This window comes from Pieris brassicae, chromosome 4 (assembly GCF_905147105.1).
Source record: "Pieris brassicae chromosome 4, ilPieBrab1.1, whole genome shotgun sequence".
Lineage (NCBI taxonomy): Eukaryota > Metazoa > Arthropoda > Insecta > Lepidoptera > Pieridae > Pieris > Pieris brassicae.
The window spans coordinates 20,068,463-20,089,719 of record NC_059668.1 but is presented as its reverse complement, the minus strand read 5'-3'; the positions used below and the strand labels follow the sequence as shown (position 1 = coordinate 20,089,719).

General features: G+C 34.0%; 1 protein-coding gene across 1 annotated transcript in view; it reads left to right on the top strand.

The window, feature by feature from the left end:
- Positions 1-144: 144 nt before the first annotated feature.
- LOC123708225 (axin) overlaps positions 145-21,257 on the top strand; it is a 73,657-nt gene continuing 52,544 nt past the window's right edge. Inside the window, exon 1 of the mRNA XM_045658817.1 lies at positions 145-351. The gene's annotated coding sequence lies outside the window, so the exon portion shown is untranslated. The remainder of the gene's footprint in view (positions 352-21,257) is intronic.

Below are 21,257 nucleotides of genomic sequence, written 5' to 3'. Positions count from 1 at the left end.
TGAGAAGTTCGTAACTTATAAATATTGAGACGCATAGTCTGTGACAGTTTGATGGTGCACTTCTACAGATTATATTCAGATTAATAAAATGTTTGAGTTTTCGAAGTTGTCACCAGGGAGCGCATTAGAGCATCAACATTTGGACCATGGCGAAAGCGATGTCAATTCGTTTCGAATAATATTTTGTTTTCACTTATTTGTGTTGTTCAGTGTTTGTTTCTTAGTGAAAATAATAATTTTTACCTTATCTGGATTGTAAGTGTACATTGAAGTGATAAAGTTTTACCTCCAAAGTTTTAAGTTTTGTGTGAAAAGTTGTAAAAGTCACTCGAGGATTCAGGTGTCAATGAGGTAAGAAAATGATGCTTATTATATGATTCCTTCGTCTAAAATTAAAAGTTTATATTTATAAACATTTAGGAACCTGCAATATTATAATAATTAGCTCTGTTTAAGCACCAAGATTGAATACTAAAGTTTTTTGTTAGTTTAATAACATTATGAAAGGTTATGTCGACTGTATGCCCAAAATATTGGCGCTTGTGATGCTCCTTGCATTTTCGGAATTCAACGAATATTATTTATCACTTCTCATTATTTCTAAATATCATACTAATTCTTATGTTTTGCCATACAGATAACAAAATAATATAGGCATTTTATATATTAATTAATACAGAATATAATCAGATGTCCAGTGTGGCTATTTAGAACATGTTGAATATACAATCAATTTTTTAAACTATATATTTCTTATCGTGAATTTACTTTTTTAAACAAAGTAACTTTACTATAGGTCATCACTTCCATAAAACTTTGCATATTTTATATTTTTCTCATCTTGAATCATTAACAACTGAGGCAGATAAAATTAGTAACTTTTCCTAAAATCTATATTTTTATCAAGACTTAAAAGTACATATATTTTTATATAATTTTGTAATAAAAGATACAGGCCTGGCCATAGATAGTTTGTATTTGTAAATTTTGTTTTAAAAGATGTCATAAATTATTTTTACACTAGAGAAGTTGAGAAGTATTCACATATAAAAATTGGTTAATTCGTAAGTTAAATTAAAATGTTGAAACAATCAAATAATGTAGTTATTTAATTATTTCAAGTTTTTGAAAATAACTTAAGTAATTTCCTACTTGTAATGTGCTTATCTCAAACAAGTATGCCTAAAAGGTACATCTAATATTCAAGATTAAAAAAGCTCAAAACCAATCTTGTAGTCTCAGAGGTATGATCCGTGTATCCCGCTTTGTAAATGTTATGTTAAATAATTAAGTACCCTATAATATTTTTTTAAACAAAACAATAATATCTAACTTTTGGTAAATAGTTGTCTATATTAAAAAAATACTCATTTAATATGCAGTTTTGCTTCCTAAATTGAAGCCACGGTGAAATTAACATGTATTGATTTTGAAGTTGTGAGAATGGTGTAGGCAAAGTAACTAAATTTGTTAAGAGCAAGCATATGCTAAACAAAACTCTGCATAGACATATTTGGCCAATATTTTCATTTATCAAAAGCTGAATACTGTTCTTAATAAATTAACTGTAGCACCACCAAACTTATGTAATTTGGATAACTTGTTATATGATGGTTATTGACATTTATACCAAATTTCAATGGCACAGTTGATTATTACGGATTGTCTGAATAATCTACTCCAACAAAACAGTACAATATCATTATGTAAACATAATTAGAAGCCTGCCCTCTCAAAACAAAATAAATGAATATTTTCAACAAAGAGAGAGGATTTGCGATCAATCCCTCTTTATAGGTATCTTTTTGTAAAAAAGAGGTTTGCAACAATCAATTCCCTTTGTGCGCGACATCAATGGGAGCGGCCTGTGTACCTATCCTTTGATCTCGCCGCCCTCTGAAGATGCGACAGTGCGCTAATACTGCCCGCGCGGGAAACAACGACGTAACCGCCTAGTCTCTACTCATATTACAATACTTTGTACTAAGCAAATATATTTAATAACACATGAAATATGGTATCTATTAAATTGTACAGAGGAATTGTTACTATCCTACAATTCTTTTTTATTAAGTTGATTGCTTTTCATTATAATAGTTTTCTCGAGTCAGTAAATAAAGTCAACCTAACCACATACAACTCAAATGATGAATGTTTAAAAGCATTGTTTATACATATACTGTCTTTTCTTGTTTATCGTGTAGATTAAAAATTCGAAAAAAATAATATTCTGTTTTTAAAATTACAACAAACACGTCTTAATACTATTAAATTCTCTTTAAGCAATTATATTTTAACTGTTATTTAAGATTTTTCTATACTTAAAGAAGCTGAATTAGGAATTTAAAATGATTTCATGCGACTCAGCCAGACACGTCTAAATTTACTATATTTATTATGTCTTGTAGAACTTCTTGGATTTTTATTGAAAATCATATAAACAAACGAGCATGTGCTTATTATAGGGGGTGGTCTAAAATTTACCACGCTATGGGCACAATGTTCTCATCTTTACTCTACGTTTTATGATCAGACCTTCAAATTACACCTCTTTATTAGTAAGCAGATGTTGCCCTTTCATAAGCGCAAAATGAAACGTCAAAAAACAATACGCACAGTGATGCCGTGTAGGACGTTTGTGCAATGGTAAAGTCGGAAAGGGGGCGGCCGGCGATCAGAACCAAACCTTTGTCGCAAGTGCAGCTTACTGCACAAAGGAAAGTCATAAGAAGTGGAGATTAGGTGCTATGCAATCAAAGAGTACCTCCTCCGCCTCTAATATAGACTCGGCCTTTGCAGTCTGTTCACTGAATTGTCACAATTTGGACCCTTTGTACTGAAATCTTGACTTTACGTAATTAGAATTATAAGTTCTTGTTTGCGTGTTTTTTTTCTATAATTTACTATGTTCTATTTGTCTAATGTATACATATCTAACATAATTTAGAAATCCTGACTTTTTTTACTTTACGTAAATGTTTTTTTTTTGTTTTGTGGTCACTCGCTCGCTCGAAAGCGATAATTCCACCCGTTACCCCTATTATTTAATTATTATACGTTTAAATTTTTTATGTGGTAAATAAATAAATCACATAGTGAATGTTTATTAGGAATGAATACTGTATGTTGTGACGAGTATGATACACGAAACTGAAATTTAAATAACCACCTTTTATATGTAATTTGTTTTCAGCCTCGGATAGCTACGGAATACTTATATCTTTGTCTAAATTATTAAAGTTGTTGTTGTTCTTTTGACTTATTTCAATTATTTTAAAATTACATTATTTATTACATACGTCGAATTCGATCCCTGACTACAACTGCTGAATAGATCTTGTGTAGAAGTGTAGTATAAGTAAATTCGTGTTAATATTCGATTAAAGATTGAATTATATCGGCGCCAAAACTTAACAGAACTTAAACCCTACATAGCAAAAGATACATTGCTTTGCTATGCAGTGTTACAATATCTCAACGGGCTATAGAATATTTATGATTTTGATGAGAACTTCGAAAATGTAATCCCAGTTGTGAAAAACACCAATTATAATATAATAGAGCAAATGTATTACAGTTTATAGAAGACATCAATACACAAAACTCCGCGATACCATATGTTTACTGGATTGAACGCTTTCAATAAATACAAGTTAAACCATATGAAATTTTATTCAGAGTCGAATGGTATAAGAAGTAAGTTTTTGATCACAATATCCAATATTGATAGAGCACGCCCCGATGGCAGTTCAATCCGGTAATATTAAAGTTCTGTAGAATGCGGGCTCTTCGTAATTCATCTGCAACTCTTTCTTCCAAGATAAATACAAACTTGCTTATAACTTTGCTATCAGCTATGAAGACTTGTGATACAATTTTTTACCTAAAGACCTTTACCGTTTAGACTCAAAAAGCTGTGCAGATCCTCTTGCCAAAATGTGTTTTAAACAATTTTGAATTTTCAACGCGTAGTCGTAGGATCTATTTTTGGTAACTCGAATCTAGTGGTGTGTTGGAACTTTTCGTATACGGGCCTTTAGGCTTTAGATGGGTAATCAAAACATATTTTGAAAGTATTTTCTTTTGCCAATATTTTTATCCAATTTCTAGATTCCATTTCAAAGATTTGTAACATTGCTTTTACTGTATTTGGCTGCGCCATCCACTTTCCTGTATACGTGTCTAAAATATTCGTATAGCGTATAATCTTTGCTATGTTTTGACTTTTGTCGAATTGGCCTTTGCTTTTTCAGTATGAATTTTATGTTTTTCATATTAAATTGATATTTGTCGATTTTTAGTTATAAATCGATTGTGTCGATTGAGTTTATAAATCTAACTCTTATACTAGGAAATATATTCTTGTATGGCTTCAGAGACTTTCATGCCTGAGGTCGTGCACCAACGGTCTGATTATGTTCGCATGTAACACTCGCTCGTACAGTGAAGCTAAACACCGTTAGGAAACCGACCAAATGTACTTATCTATTAAAAAGATACAGTAACCTGAGGGCCAGACCTATAAGGTTGTAGCGCCATTGGCTGTATGAAATGTGAATAACTGTGTCTCGGGTATATACAGATAACTATCAGTCTGTGTTTTGTCGAATATATCACCGTGAATAACTCCTGAAGAATTCTGAGTTATCTGCTCTCAGCTTACTGATGAGTGGTCTCAATACAGTGTTTTAAGAATGCTTTTGTTTGATTTGTGCTTCGATAAGTTCCAAGTCGCTGCGCAATGCAAAACACGACATGAACAAACAAGAGTTGTAGTGCTGGAAATAATGAAATCAATTCATTGATTGCATTCAGTTGCGATGTCTATCGTGGGGCGAATTGCTGCAACAATTAGGTACCACCTGGGCCAATGCTAATCGACCGATAGAATTAAATGAACGGCTCGTACTAATTGGCCGGTAAGACAAAGGCGCAAACAGTCTCCTTTGACAACGTCTAGTGTCACTTGAGGCGTAGGTCTGAGCATTCTGCCCATATATTGGTTCCCAATCGAAATATCGAATTGTTGATCTGTATGCCAACTGTATTGAACGTAAGTCCCGACGAGGAGACTCTGGAGTGTCCGGCATTGTTTGAAGCTTAGCAAAACTTAAAATTAGTCGCAAATTTAATAAAAGATTGTCAAATCAAACTGTGTCTAGTGACAGGGACGTGCCGGCTGCGGTTGGCTCGAACACTTGAGTGTGTCGTTATTCGTTACTCGTTACGGGGAGGTGTCGGAGAGCACGATAACGAGCCTCTTGCAACACTCTACATGCAGACCGCGAGGCGCTGATGTATCGAAAATTCTGTCATGCAACAAATTTATTTTTCATACATACGTATGAAGAATATGGATTTTAGAGTATAAACTAAAATATATTTGAGATATAACAACGCTCCAAACGAGATTGTAATAGATATGATTTAAATACTTTTTATTAAAAAAACGATATAGGTACAAATGCGTTGGCGGTACGAAGTCAACGTATATTACACTATGTTAATGTAAAAAAAAACTAATCAATCGTTTACCAGCAAGCGCTTTGTTTCCATCCTGATATCCTAGACTCGATTTCAGTCAGAACTCAGCGATGGTAACTTGAGAGAATTCCCCCGAAATCCTGGGGGCTTTTTAAGAGGAAAATTTATTAGGCTACTTTTTACTAGAGTTTTTGTTATGGGCCCGATTCCATATAATTTATATTAAGCCTAGAAAGAAAATATAAAAAGCTATAATCTAAAGAGATGAAGATCTAGTTTTTGTACTACTTGAATGTTTTTTCAAACCGAGTGTACAATAAAAACTATGAGTTTTTAATCGAAATTTAGGTGTTTTGGTCCTACATTATGTAAGACTTGGAACAACTGTTTCAACTGGGTATGTTTATATCGCGTTTGCAGGTCGATCTTTGGTAAGAAGAATTATCACTGTAAAAACCTCTCTATAATAATTCATTATATTGTTACAGGAATTATCTTTGACGGATGTTTTTATTTCTTCTTTATTGAGACATCATAGAACATTAAGATATAGCCTAACTTACGACTAATAAGGATATTTAACATATGAAAGTGTCCAAAAACATTATTTACTGTTCTTGTGTTCCATCTTTGACGGAGACAATGTGAAAATTCTATTAATATTCTTTTGGGAATCAGACAAAAAGAGGGTTAATTGAAAAATATCCATTCGTTTCATTTATACATTGGAAGTTAACGTAAATGATTAAGTTATTAAATACGTAAATCAAATTCAATTAATTTTATTGCATTTTGCCAAAATTGTATCGTCACAAAAACTCTTTGATGCTCGGTGACCGGTAGCTCGGTTGCCCTAATGTAGATCCATTGATTAATTGCCTTTATAGCTCTTAAGGCTCATTTACGATATCGTAATATATTTTTTAGTAGAAGGGAAACATTGTAGAGGGAATATTGAAGTGCCTAGAGAAAAGTTTAACTAACATTTATTACTGTATTGAACAGTTTTTGTTATTCGTTTGTAATATTTAATACAAATATTGTTTTTTATTAGTTAAACTAATAAAAATTAGTGGCGCTACAACCTTTTTTTGTATCTGTTTAATGATCATTAGTCAATCTAATAGGCAAGCAGATAATCAGTCTCATGTGCGTGACACACGCCATCGACGTTATGCGTCTAAGGCAAACCGGTTTCATCACGTTTGCGTTCACTGTTCGAGCGAATGTTAAATGCGAACTTAGTAAAGTCCATTGGTGCACAGTCGGACACCGAACCTACGACCTCAGTGATGAGAATCGAACGCTGAAGCCACTAGCCCAACACTACTCAAGTTGCTCTATAACTTGACCTATGTGTTGCAAAATTCCAAATTCACTAACCAAAAATGGAATAGACTTCCATTTAGAACAGAGTTTAACATTGACATTTTAATTATACTAATAACCACCTAGCCAGTGAAGACTTAAATCAATTCTCCATACTAAATATAATGAAGTGATAATGAAGTGGCGAAATTGAAACGTATCTGTGTCTGTGAACGCTGGCTTACAGGGGGTGTGGGAGTCGGCACGGTCAAAGAGTCCTTTGATGTTTGCCGCCGGCTTAATGCACCGCCCGCGGCCCCGCTCCGCTCATCATTAGCAATTTCCCCATAATTTGTTATCTTTACCGCTATTTATTTGTACAATTTCACGCCAGAAACGTTCGCACCTTTCCTTCAACTTTTGACATCCGCCTTTGAGTTGTGGACGGGAAGAGAATGAGTTTTGTATAGCGATCCAATCTTCTGAAAGTTCTTAATAATATTGAATGTATTGAATTAGGTTTTCGTTATCTTAACGGAAGTTATTTAAATACTAGTTAATGTTTGATACATGTTACTACAAACATTACATACATAAATTTAATTAATTCTTTTGATTATATTATAACGAATGACTGCCACTTGCTTGATTGTGTATAAATATTTAGTATAAGCATATGTTATTATAAAACAACTACACTAATATTATTAAGAAAATAGATTTGATTGTTTACATTGAATACTATTTGATAGTATAACCCAAAGTATGAAAAAAACTAATAAAACTAACTAAATCGAAAACTAAATTAAAAAAAATCGGAAATACCATGTATTTAATAAAAAATATATTTGCATTTAAAAGTCGTTTTCCCGAGAAAGGCTTTATAGAACCGCAGAGCTTACCTTTTATTTCATATTTTACAATTGTCAATGTTACCTATGATATAGTTAGGTTTATATATATTTTATCCCAATTAAAATAACATTTTACAGATGCCGTCATATCGTTCAGCCTATTATGTGTTCGTATAATGTTTATACGAACACTTGTTACATATTCAGAAGCTAGATAATAATAGCATGTACCACATTTAATTTGTCGGGATACAAACGATGAATGAACAAAGCAAGATCAATGAGGGCTCGCGAAAGGCGTGAAGCGTCTCGTTGGGATCAAAGGCGCTCAGATACTCGCCGTACCTACTTAGGGCTGCCACTGGACATTTAAAATTTAAAAAAATGTTTGATTTATATAAGGGCTACGTTAAACAGCTAAGAAATCCGATTTTTCAAACAAAAAAGGCCGGCTACTTGTTTTTGCGTGCCTTACAGATATATTAATAATAATATCTGCATTATGAGCCTGCATGCGCTCCACCATACGATTATTCTATACTAAGTTTCGTAAATGTTTGTGTCTTTTTGTATGGGAAAGCAGCGCCTGGAAGAAATTGCTGTGAGCAGTACGACCGCTCATTACTTTTCTTTGTATTCATTAATTAAATTTAGCTGCTGTTTTGTGTTATTGTAATGTTAATAAAATGTTATTATAGTTATGTATTATGTATTCCATCTTTGGCTATAGTTTTGGTATATATTTTTAGACAAAAATAAAAGGATTCGCTAGCCCTCTAGTAATGCTTGTACGTAATATACTCACCTTTCTGATCTTTTTGTAAGTAAAAACAAGTAACTTATTACCATGCAATGCTAATTTTCTTTTATTAGCTTTGATTAGCTATTGTTTTTAATTCATTAGCTTCATATATTAATTTTTTTACGCTTGTTCGTCGTTACTCGTTGCATGCGCTACAATTGTGAATGAACAAAGCAGGATCAATGAGGGCTCGCGAAAGGCGTGAAGCGTCTCGTCGGGATCAAAGGCTCAAAGACTTGCCGGCAACTTTGCGTACAGGGCTGTCATTTGATAAACTTCAGTTTATCAGTTCATATAGAAGAAAATTTGTAGTCGGTTACCTATTTCGAAGGACTGCTTCTAATAAGTGTGTCATGGAAGTATTTTATATGTTTATCTGTTACAAGTAAAACCGTTTGAGTGAGAGTAATGTTTATTTAATCATGTGGATTCGAAATATTTATTTATTTTATTTTAAACGGGCAGGGAGCTCACCTGATGTTAAGTAATTCTGCCATGGACACTCACAATGCAAGAAGGCTCGCAAGTGTGTTGCCAGTCGGTATTGAAACGCTCTTTAAAAATATAATTGTTAGAAATTTATTGTATTGTTTTTTGTCTCAATTTAAATTTGTGCTTTGCCAACCCTGGCGCAGACGTTGTCATTGAAATCGCACTTTGGCACGTATGCGAAGTATAATGGCTCTATCACACTCGCTGTTTAGACAATAAAAATATAAAGCTCACGGGGCCCGAACAAATGCAGTACAGCAGGCACTTCACACCGGAGGGGTTACTTTCGGCACGTTTGACGAACACCTTGCTGTAATTGATGTTACATGTGGGGGTGCAAGGCGTTAGAAATTTCCTCTAGAAATAGAAATACCTCTTAAACATTACAAGTTCAATATACAATTATATGATTCGTAGAAATCTTCAATTAAAAGTGTAGTTTTTCCTATTCGACTCCGTGAAGCGCGCCACAGTTGCAATTGATGTAGGGAAGTATTGACGGGGTGTAGTTGTCACAGCATAGAACAGCTCAATCTAAGTAAGAAACGAATAATTTTAAGTTATTTTATAAAATGATTTAATCATCAAATTACTCTAGAAACGTAATTCCTTTCTAGAAAAGTGAGGTTTTTTTAAAGACATTGGCCGGCCATGAAGTCGTGACTCTCCTGTTCTATATAAAGAAAAAGTTGTATTGTCTACAAATGTTTTATCAGGTTGTGAATTATTCTTAGTTCACAAGTAAATATTTAACCGAATTGAGAAACTTAATTAGAAGTCGACTGAAAACGTTCAATATTGTGAATCTTGATTACGTATTCAATTTTGACCTAAGGCTTCTAGGAGAAGCTTTTATCGAGAACGTAAATTTTAAATGTTAATATTTACGATACTTGTAAGTGATTAGATTGAAGTCCGTTTATTTACAATATTTACAAATGTTGAATATACAGTTGAGTGTTGTTGTATTCATATTCATATATTTATTTGCATTCCATTACGTTACAATAGATGTTTAAGGGGCTTAAAGCTAGGTACAATATTATGGACCCTGTTAGGGCACAGCAAAAGAAGGCATTACAAAATTTATATTACATAATTAATAGTAACAAAATAGTACATAAAATTTTACATTTCAGTTTAGTATTAATTGTATAGAATAACATTTTTATTTATTTATTTAATTTTGAATATTTAGGGATTAATAATTATGAAATTAAGCTATATTTTTTATCTTCTAGGTACTCATTAACGCTATAATAACATTTACGTATAAGAAGTTTTTTTAGTTTGTTTGTAAATATATGTATCTTTTTTTCATTTCTTAGTGTCTCAGGTAGTTTATTTTAAATTTTGATTGACAATTGAGGTGTTGTATATAATTGTAGGTATATATACATTTTTATTCTTGTTGTTCGGTATACTAACTTCCGTCAATACCATTGATCGGAGCTTCACGGGAAAAGGCCTTCGACAGCCTTTTACAAGTTTCTCTATCCAGGGCTTTCCGCATTCGCTTCCTGGTAAACCTTCTATATCTTTACCTGTTTTTTTTCTCTAAATTTTTACAAATTTCCCACAATGAATAGTCATTTATTTTACTAAAGTATACTCGAACATTTATTTGTTGAAGTTCACCACAACATATATAATGCTTTATCAACATTATATGTTACGAACTATATGTTTTTTTTAAATAAATGACATTATGACAAACATAAATGTTACAAAAAATTTGAAAATTGTAATAATATTATACACTTCCAATTTCTCATTTTGCTAGTAAATTTTTGCATATTATTAAGCAAAACAACAGCAATGTTATACTAGTACAGGTATCAGATAAGGTAACAATGTTTTTTTTATTGATCATCCCACTACCGAATATTAATCTGGATAAGTTTCGAATTCGGTGCCTGAACATAACATGTATACATTTTGGTGTTTACATCCAAATGTTTCCAAAACTCTAAGGACTATCGTTCTATGTACATAATTGATCAGTGGATCCTAACAATAATCACATGTAAATACAAAATAGTATGATTGTAAACAGTGAGCTAGCAACTTGACCTAGAGACTTTTAAATGTAAATTTTGTCTCGTCAAAGACAATCACGAGTTGAATCAGTGCCGGATGACGTGAGCCGAGAGCTCGCGACATTCCCTCACTACTTGGCAATATATTAGTTATATGGAAACATATAAACGTATTGACTTACTTGATTTATTGTCCTGTGACTCCTAAGAGCAGTCCATAGTGAAGTTTTAATCTAGCGCCTGCTTCGATTCACAGTGTATGGCCTATCCATTTTCACTAGCGTCGCTTAGTCTGTTGGCTAATAAATTTGTTCTGTGGTAGGATACTACGTTCGTCTTACAATAGGTATTTTAAGCTACTTGAACACTGTTATTAATAATAGTAGCCATTAATTCAGATACATTTATATTGAAACAAGTTTATATTTCAATCTTCTTTAAGGTATCTGTGTGCACTTTTTTTTAAATGGAATCTCGCTGTTGGCCTTAAGGGCCTTAATAGTTCAGCTCGGGCTGTTTTAGCGAGCGTAGCTCGGCCTGAATGGCGTTTTAACCCCCGGGTAGCGCAAGGGCGTCTTCTGTGAGACTCGAACCTCGGCTTGGGCCGTCGCGGGTCTTCGGTCTAAGGTCTTCCCCGATGAAGGCGATGTGCACTTTTTTGGCAAAGGTCTCCTCCAAATCCCGTAATTCCTATCTGCTATGTACCACTCTGCGGTGTAATACCTGCTGTTTCTGGTCTATCCACCTTCTCAGTTGTTTCCATTTTTTTCGTTTGCTATACCTTGGGCACCAGTTTAGTACCTTTTTGCTCCACTATTCAGTTCCTCCTTGATTTGTGCCCCGCCCATTTCCACTTTTGTTTATTTAGTCTTATTGTAACATCAGTTTCTTTATTTGTTTTTCTTAATGCTGTACTCTTTATTTAGTTTATTCTTTTCTTCCCTATCATACATCGTTCCATCGAACTTTGACACACCTGTTGCTTTGTATGCTGCATTTTAGCTTGAACACTGTTAAAATGTACCAAATAAAAAACATTATTTGATAGCCGTATTCGACAGTTCATCCACCTAATTTGCTAACCGTAGATTATTGCTATAAATGTTGGCTGTAATAAAGTTTTTTTTTTATAGAAAAGTAGTAATGAAGTATGTGTTATTCCTGAGTGTAAGAAACACTGCCAACAAAACAAGGTAGTCAAAGCCTTTAATAAAAGGAGCATAAGAATTGCCATATAATATAAAACTAAACATAGGACATTTGAAGGCAGCTCTTATACAGTGCTGGCGCGTCAAAGGCTGGCGCGGTTAGATGATAACGATTGTGGGTGTTTGTGCACTATTCTATACACCCTACAGCGAGCACCTATTTGTCGGGTTTCTTTGTGACACTTGCCTTTTCCATCCAAACTTCGTTAAGCCGATAGTTGCGGCTTACTATGTAGGTTAATTCACTGGATTTCACTTTGAGGTATAGAAACTGTCGTGTCAAATACATGTTTACATAAATTTTACTTGTCAAATTTTTTGTCGAATAATCGTTTATGCATCCTAGTGAATATGCACTTGGGGTTTGGGGAATTTTCTGTTTACTCTTTTGGTTGAAGCGAACATGTAAATTAGTCACAGAGTACGATGGATTACGATACAATTTTTAAGAAATGGAGTGTGATATGTCCGTTGCGCGTTTTAAAGGGGACGAAAATACATGAAAACATTTTAAAACAACGAGTACTACGGTTATAGGAGCAGAAGCTGCATTATTCTGAGCACAAAGCTTTTTATTTAAAGTTAACATAAATGAAAACGACAATCAACTATCTACGAAAAGACGAATCTTTATCGTAAAAGCTTGTAGACTTCTACCGATAATGTTCACGTGCTAAATATATTTGATAATGTAAAAAGTTATCCAATATCCAACCCTCTGCTAGATTTACAAGTTTCTCTTGTATAGTAACCTATGATGTCGATCGTTGTCAAAGCTCGCCACAATATTTATCGGCGGTGCGACTACAAAGCGACTCCGGAAGCACTGCCTGGCTGTACGCGTCATAAGCGTTTGCGAGCGTATATTAAATTTTCATTTTTTAAATACAACAGACGGCACACGGGAACAATGATGAATAGATATTAAATGATTTGGACACTCAAAGCCAGAGGTCTGGCGATTGCGTTGCCGGCCTTTTAAGAATTGGTACACTCTTCTTGACGAACGAGTCGTTTCATATTAAAAACCCTAATTTTCTGGAAAGGAATTTCGTTTGAAGAGTGTTTTAATGATTAAATGTTTTACATAGAGCCTTATGGATATATTGAGCTGTTCTGTGCTCTGACAACTGCATCCGGTCTGTCAATTCTTTCCTACATCCTTTGAAAGTGTGGCGCTCCTCGAATTAATTCGCTGCCTCTCTGTTACACGACGAAATAACTGCTTGTTCCATTTTTATCCATGTTTCATCAGCGAAGTTGTTTGTATTCTTATAATATTGTCTTTATTATATTAATTACGTTCATGATTCATTAGAATTTGTTGGACCTATTTAAACTCGAGTATTTTATGACTTGGCCCTGTAAATGTCTACCCATTGTTGGCTGCCTGTATCACCAGATTTCTTTTCGTATTCTTTGACGCGATGTGTTTGCCGAGATATGGGATGAGGTAGATTCGCAGACCGCTGTGATCGATTGGGACTTCCCTGTGTTTACTATCTATTCTTTGAAGGAGTTGAGTATAGTGACTTAGTATTGTGTGATATGTCGCGGCTTGGTCCGGAATTATATATATTCTCCTAATTTGTTTAGTGATTTATATTTCTTTTAACAAAACACAAGAGCAGGTTTATGATGAACAAACAAAGGAATGTAGGAATACATTCAAGCTATTAAAATATCGACAGGTAACAAAATAAGCATGGAAATTATCTTAAAGTTATGGAGAACCATAGGATAAACCCTTTCTTTTGATAGTTCACTATTTACATACAAAATATAATGTAAAAATTTAAGTAAAGATTTAAATTTCAAATTAACTAGTTTGATACAGTTTTAGTTTGGTCTTTGAGTCTTAATGAGTTCAGCAACAATCCCGTTCAACGTGTTTCGATTTTGCAGTGAAACAATAAGTGTGCCTTCCTGCATAAGGCTGATCTAGACTTTGATGCGGAACTATTACACTTGGTAACTTTACGTACATCAATTTTTAAAATATGTAATAAAGGAATTTGTACTCTTCAGGCATAAGCCTTTGTGGTTTTTTGTACTTTTAGTAAATTATTAAAAATATTGAAAAATAATCTATTTGTCAGATTTAAGCAGTTTGTTTTTATATTTTTGTGTATTTTTAAAACGACTACTTTAATAATTGCCTTGCCTAAGTTAAGGTCTACACTTGGTCTTTAAAAATTAACAATAAATATTATTTTTTAATAAATGATCTCACTTACATTTTTTGAATGTTAAGTGCCCTTTAATATTTTATATATGTAAGTCGCTTAGAAAAATAAATGGTAGAAAAATAAGTGGATTTATACCATTTCTACAAAAGTTCTTTTTGTTTTATGCAGATATATTATTATTATTGGATAAAGTTTTTTACTACATATAAATGCGCGATAGATTTTGTGTTAAACTAGATTTTATCATCTTAATACATGCTTGGATGGTGTGAAAATGTTTGCGATAAGCATCTTAACAGGCCGATCAGTGTCTAAGTAGTTCTTGACTAGATTATAGAGGCTCTCATTAATGCTTGACCGCCTTCATTACACATCGGATTTTACTTATAAAAACTCAGTAATACCGGTAGGAGTTTACTTTTTAATGCAATTTTCCGTGATTAATATTCGTAAGGTTTATGATAACCGCCTAAGTTTTTTATTCAAAATGTACAATTCGCGTGCTTTACAGTGTGGTGGACAAAAGATGTTGCATGTTAAAAAATATCAAAGCTGTAGAAAAAGTTGTATTATCTGTATTTATTTCCCCAGATTTGATATCGACTAAAAGATGAAGGGTTTTTGCAGAAATGACTCACGTCCGTCCTCTCTCGTGTCCTCTATTTTCGAGAATTGTTTGTCTTGAGATTTTAATTTGGATATTATTGGGTACCATGTGTTTGATAATTTTAGGACGTCTTCTCTATTGAAATTGAGGTGTTTTTTTATTTATTTCAATGGCCTCGCATACCAATCTTGGGAAGAATCTTTTTAGGTAATAAAACAAACATCTAGCATCCTTACTAAATATTCTAAAACACTGTCACTACACGTTAAATCTTTAACAACACCCTGCGTATCACCTCCAAAAATGTATGGATTGCCAAAAATACACAAACACAACAATCCTTTAAGACATGGACTATGGAGTCAGTTATATCGACTCACCCATATACAAATAAGCCAACCACTTGGTATCAATATTATTAGTTGAACCAATATAATAATAGGTTGTTGATGTATAGTAAATGTGTAGAATTAAATTGTGCAGAACATCATATTCTAATGATGTAGGATTAGTTCCAAACACTAACACGGACCGCTGCTCAAGTTTTTGACCCAAAAATTTCCCATTACGATAATATCTTGTCGATGTTATGTATCGTATTTAATTACGTTAATGTATAATGTATTTAAATTTCTATACGAAAAGTGGAGCTTCAATAAGCGTTCTAGATGATAAGTACAAGGCGAGACGTAGTGTTGACTTAGAGGTTCATGACGTTGAGTCTATAACTGTTGCATTTTTCAAATTCCACCTTCAAAAATCCACCTAGAAGTTTTTAACGGATTAAACAATACTTATCCGTAGCTGGATATATTTGGTAGTGGCCTGAACAGTTTTTAAAAAAAGCATTGTTAAGTGCTTTTATCGACCCACTGTTTTTCTGGTAACTTCTTTTTCTGCGTAACAAAAATTTTTGGTAACTTAGTTATATTTATTTTATCTTGTATAGATCTTAATTTGAGCAGTGTTGGCCTAGTAGCTTCTGCGTGCAACTCTCATCACTGAGATTGTAGATTCGATTCTTGGCTGTGCACCAATGGATTTACTTTTTATATGCGCATTTAACATTAGCCCGAACGGTGAAGGAAAAAATCGTGAGGAAACCGGCTTGCCTTATGCCCAAAAAGTCGCCGGCGTGCTTCAGGCACAGAAGGCTGATCACCTACTTACCTATTCGATTAATACATACAGAAATCTGAGACCTTGAGTTATAAAGGTTGTAGCGCCATTGATTTGTTTATTTTATAGATCTTAACTGTATTTTTTTTCATATATTTTTGTAACCTACCTAAATTGACATATATTTTAGATAAAAGCGTTTGTAACATACTACTATACTATTTATGATGTAGTAAACTCGAATGGATAAATAAAACTGACAGTCTTTAAAAATATATATTTATGACATGCGATTAACGGTTGTACAACGAGAAGTTAGTAAAAACGGACCGTTAACCATATAGAAGATTCGCCATAATACATTAGCTGAGGTCCACAAGTTGATCGTTGACAATACAATTAAGGTAATTCAGTTGAGAGCCGAGTGACGGTGATTAAAGCAATTATAAACAAACCCAGGGACTCTTCCGCTCCATCGTTACCTGAGTGCAGTTCAAATAGATTTACCCAGGACAGTTCAACTTTACATTTAGTTACTTGTTGTAGCCAAGCTGGTTATCGAGACTGCTAATTAGTTTAAAATTTTCACCCAGCCAAAGGAGCCAACATATTTCTAGGTTTAGATAAGCACTGTCAATAATGTTGAACATCTTCTCTTTCCTTTATCTGACGAACCTTCAAAAAAACAAAGCACAAAATCGATTTGACGTGTAATTTTTTTAGTATGGTCCATTAGTGGACAATGCGGAGGATTTTTAATTTTAAGCTTTAATTTAGGCTTTATATACCGGGTAAAACTGTGCTATACGAAGCGCCGATTACGAAGTAACTTATTGTACAAGTAAATGAAAAAAATATTTAGATATAACTGTGGACTCTGGAGAACACCTAACTATAGATTATATTATCTATATAACACAGTGTATTATATATAATGATAGGATATTCGATTCAGGTACTATCGATTAAATGTCTAAGACCTCCAACCGTTTGCCCCATATTCCTCGTGCAGTAATTCAAGACGAGTAGAATAAAAGAAAATTAATAAAAGCGATGAGTCTTTTGTCTATGCTCCACAATCAGGTCTTTGTTGAGATTCCGTTAGATCTCCGATATCACCAATTTTCGCGAGGTGTAGGGCTGTCACTTATTATATTTAGCCCTTTCCTATGTAAATTAATTAAATATCCGTTTTTTATTAGACACCAACAAGATTGTTAAGGTACATCTGTTGTAACTAACACTACGAGATGTTTAATGTAGTGTTAAACGTGAAAATATATGTGATCACATGTTTATTGTTTTTTTTATTGAAACTGAAATAATTTTGCATATACACAGTGAATGTAACTGATAGGTGTTCATATGAGAGTGCGACTCTCATCCCTGAGGTCGTATGTTCGAGCGCCATCTGTACACCAATGGACTTTCTTCCTCTATGTGCGCATTTAACATTCGCTCGAACTGAGAACATCAAACATTGCGAGGAAACCAGCTTGCCTTGGACCTAAAAAGTTGGGCGTATGTCAGGCACAGGAGGCTGTTCACCTACTTACCTATTCGATTGACACAATGATCATGAAACAGTTACATCTGAATCTACGAAAACGTTTGTAGCGCCACTGATTTACTTTATTTTTTTATTGTTAAAACACTTCATCACAAGCCTATGAGGAGTATTTGTTACCACTTTAGTTTATGTTAATAAATTGTTATTACGCGCAACATTATGTCCAGACTCTGAACGAATCTAATGGTGATTTCGTGCGAACTGTGTTCGAACGTTTTTGACATACATACATACCTACAATTTGTCATACAAATATTGCAGACGTCAAACAAAGTATCCGTAGTCTCAATTGCGTTTATGTCATGTTTTAAATTAATCTAATAACGGAAACTTGCTGGTAACCCTGTGGCTGTTGTTCTACTTGCCTCAAAGGAGAATTTATTATTTAAAGTGAAAGTTATTGAGTTTCGCTAAGGTTAAGTGAGCCTTTTGACTTGCTCCTATGAAGTGAGGTAAGGAGTGAGGTGTCGGATTCCTCTTATGATCACTCCGGTGTCTGCAAATTACCTGCATATTGTGTTACCTTTGAAGATATGCTTCGATTTCCTTTGTGATTCTATTAGCTCCCAAATCTTGTCTATGGCCTTGTATGGCGAGCGAAACAAGAGAAATTAAAGATTCTTAATTCAAAAACCGATTGTGTTCTGTCTTTAAATTATTAAACTAAATAATAATTGTATTGTTGTTAAATTGTTGTGAGATTGTGTAACATAGCATTTTGCTCTTCATCGTTACTAGATTGAAAACCAACTTCAGAGTTCAGGAAACTCTGATTTGAATTCTTGGGAATGACACAATAAACATTACTTATCCAAGGCTTGATGTCGGTAGTGGTCAGCACACAAATAAAAAAGCTTTGATACAATCGGGCAAATAAGAATTTTATCAGAAAATTACTAGCAAAACCTACTTTAGGTTAGCTTAGGTTAGTAGGTATGTAGTAAGTAAAGTAAGTAAAATACTTTTTGGAAAATTATGTTAAGCGTAATTGTCGTGTATTCTACAATAGATATCTAATTCATACTGTAGTAAATGCATTATATATGATGTGGTTTACTTTACTAAATAATAATATTAATTAAGCCGCATTTATTCCTTGAAAAAAATACAAAATATATACACCCATAATATATATATATTTTCAAGGACCTCTTATTGAGTATAGGCCTCCTCCAATTGACTCCATCTGTCTCTGTATTGAGATAACAATAATGACCTATAATGCGTTCTTCATTTTACAAGCGTTACTAAATAACAAACAAAAAATATAAATATTTTATTTAAAAAATAGCCCGTGACTGTACTGGCTATGAGGAACAATAACTTTTTTGAAACTTAAAGCCATAATTTCTCTATATATCCGGTAAAACGATATTTTTAGTGTGGACCAAAATAGTTGTATTGTAGAATTATGCCTTATGTAATTTATTTATTTTTTCTCACAGTGGGTTGCCTGGAAGAGATTATTGAAAGCGATAAGGTCGCCAGTTGTCCTTTGTTTTAATTTAATAATGTCAATTGTACTGTATTTCTGTATGTGAAGTGTTTATTGATAAGTAAGATGAATAAATACGTTAAAGAGATGAGATTTAAAAGTATTTCTTCAATGTCATTTGAAGCGAAATTGTAAGATTGAATTCTTCAAGCAATTTAACTTGGTAATGCGAAGAATACGATTCCGGTATATATTATTCCGTGGATGCATTATGTAGATTGCGGAGGTATCGGGGCGAGCCTGCGCCAAACCGAATTTATCACATTCCCTATTCAAGCCGGCAACATCTGCCTGGCGCCGATTCGCGAATGGAAAAATGTGCCCACGCTTCACGAACATAATGGGAAACTGAAATTTTCTAGTATTGTGTTAGATGGATTTTTTTTTCGAACAAAATATAAAATTATATGTATGAATTAGTTGAATTGAGATTTAAGTTTCGGTTTTGGTCGCCATTAAAGTCCTCTTCAAGCATAAGCATCAATTATTCAATTTGATAACGGTGACCAGGAAAACGGCCATTGGGACCAGGTGTTTGTTGGTTGTATTGCAAACATAAATTGAGCAATGCTGGTTTAATGGTTTCAGCGGGTGCCTCACATGCACATTACTGAGGTCGTAGTTTCGAACTTCGGCTGCATCAATAGACTTTCAATTGACGTGCGCAGTTAACACGCTCGTACGATATAGAAAAACTTCGTGAGAAAACCCACCAAGTTTTAGGCCCAAAACGTTGACAGCGTCTGTCATGCACTGGCTGATCAGCTGAAATAATAAATAAAAACATTATTCATGATAAAAATAGGTTGTGACAAAAATCGTACCTACTTGCCTATTAGAAAAATAAGCCACGAAACATATACTGGTCATCATGACAGATCTGAGGCCCAACTGGTTGTTTTCTATTACAATAAAATTGTATTTATTTTTTTGACTGTATTAAAAGTTACTTGTACAGCTTGCTAGCTGGTGGAATGTCAAATGTGTGTTTAATCTTTATATGTATTAAATGTCAGGAGTATCTGTATAGTATATGTAATGTATGTATGAGCAAGCTGCACTAGATAACTAAATATATGAGAGGGTGAGATGTAAGAACCTAACTACCCTACGGAGCCCTAAGCCCTACAGATGTAACCTAACAGATAAAAAGTGAATATATAAATAAGTACCGGATGTCTGCACCAAGAGACCTAAGGTAACAGACGGAGCCCTACGGGTAGGATCAAAGGTTCGAGGTGGTGGGATTGTCTCAAAGCTATCGGGCAGGCTCACCACGATAATTAAGGGCTTGAAGTAGTCTTCGCCACTCTGAGAGGAAGCGAGAAATGAATACGACAGAGCAATATTCAGATTTGATTTATTGTTCAAAGACAATATCTTAAATACTACTTACAACTATTCACACATACATAATATTAGGTCCTTACATATGAAGTTGGCGTTTTGTATTGGAGGAACAAAAAGTCGAATATTTTTAAATATAATATATTTAATTAATCAAAGTATGAACCATTGTTTTCTATACACTTTTGCCATATCATAGGTAGTTCATTGATCCCTTTACTAAAAAAACCAGTCGGACGGGAATCAATAAAATCTGTGAAGGCGCTTTGGACTGCCCCATCAGAGTTAAATTTTTTCCCTTGCAAGAAGTTGTCCAAATTTCGAAAAAAATGGTAATCTGTTGGAGCAAGGTCCGGGGAGTACGGAGGATGTCTTTGATATTCCAATTGAAGCTCTTCTAATTTGGTAGCCGTCTGTTGTGCAGTGTGTGGTCTAGCGTTGTCGTGAAGTAGCAGTGGCGTGGAGCGATTGACCAGCCTAGGTTGTTTAGCCGCTAGCTTTTCCATCATGGTTTGCAATTGCTGACAATAAACATCAGCCGTAATAGACTGGCCAGATTTGAGAAAACTGCAATGAACAATACCGGCACTAGTCCACCAAACGCTTACACTTAAACTCGGACGTGGTTTGCGATGGATCCGCTTCCACAATAGCCTTCAATACTTAATTATCAACTTGGGTCTCAGGCCGTCCACGGGGCTTGTTTTGCAGGTCGAAATTTCCAGAACGAAAACGATGGAACC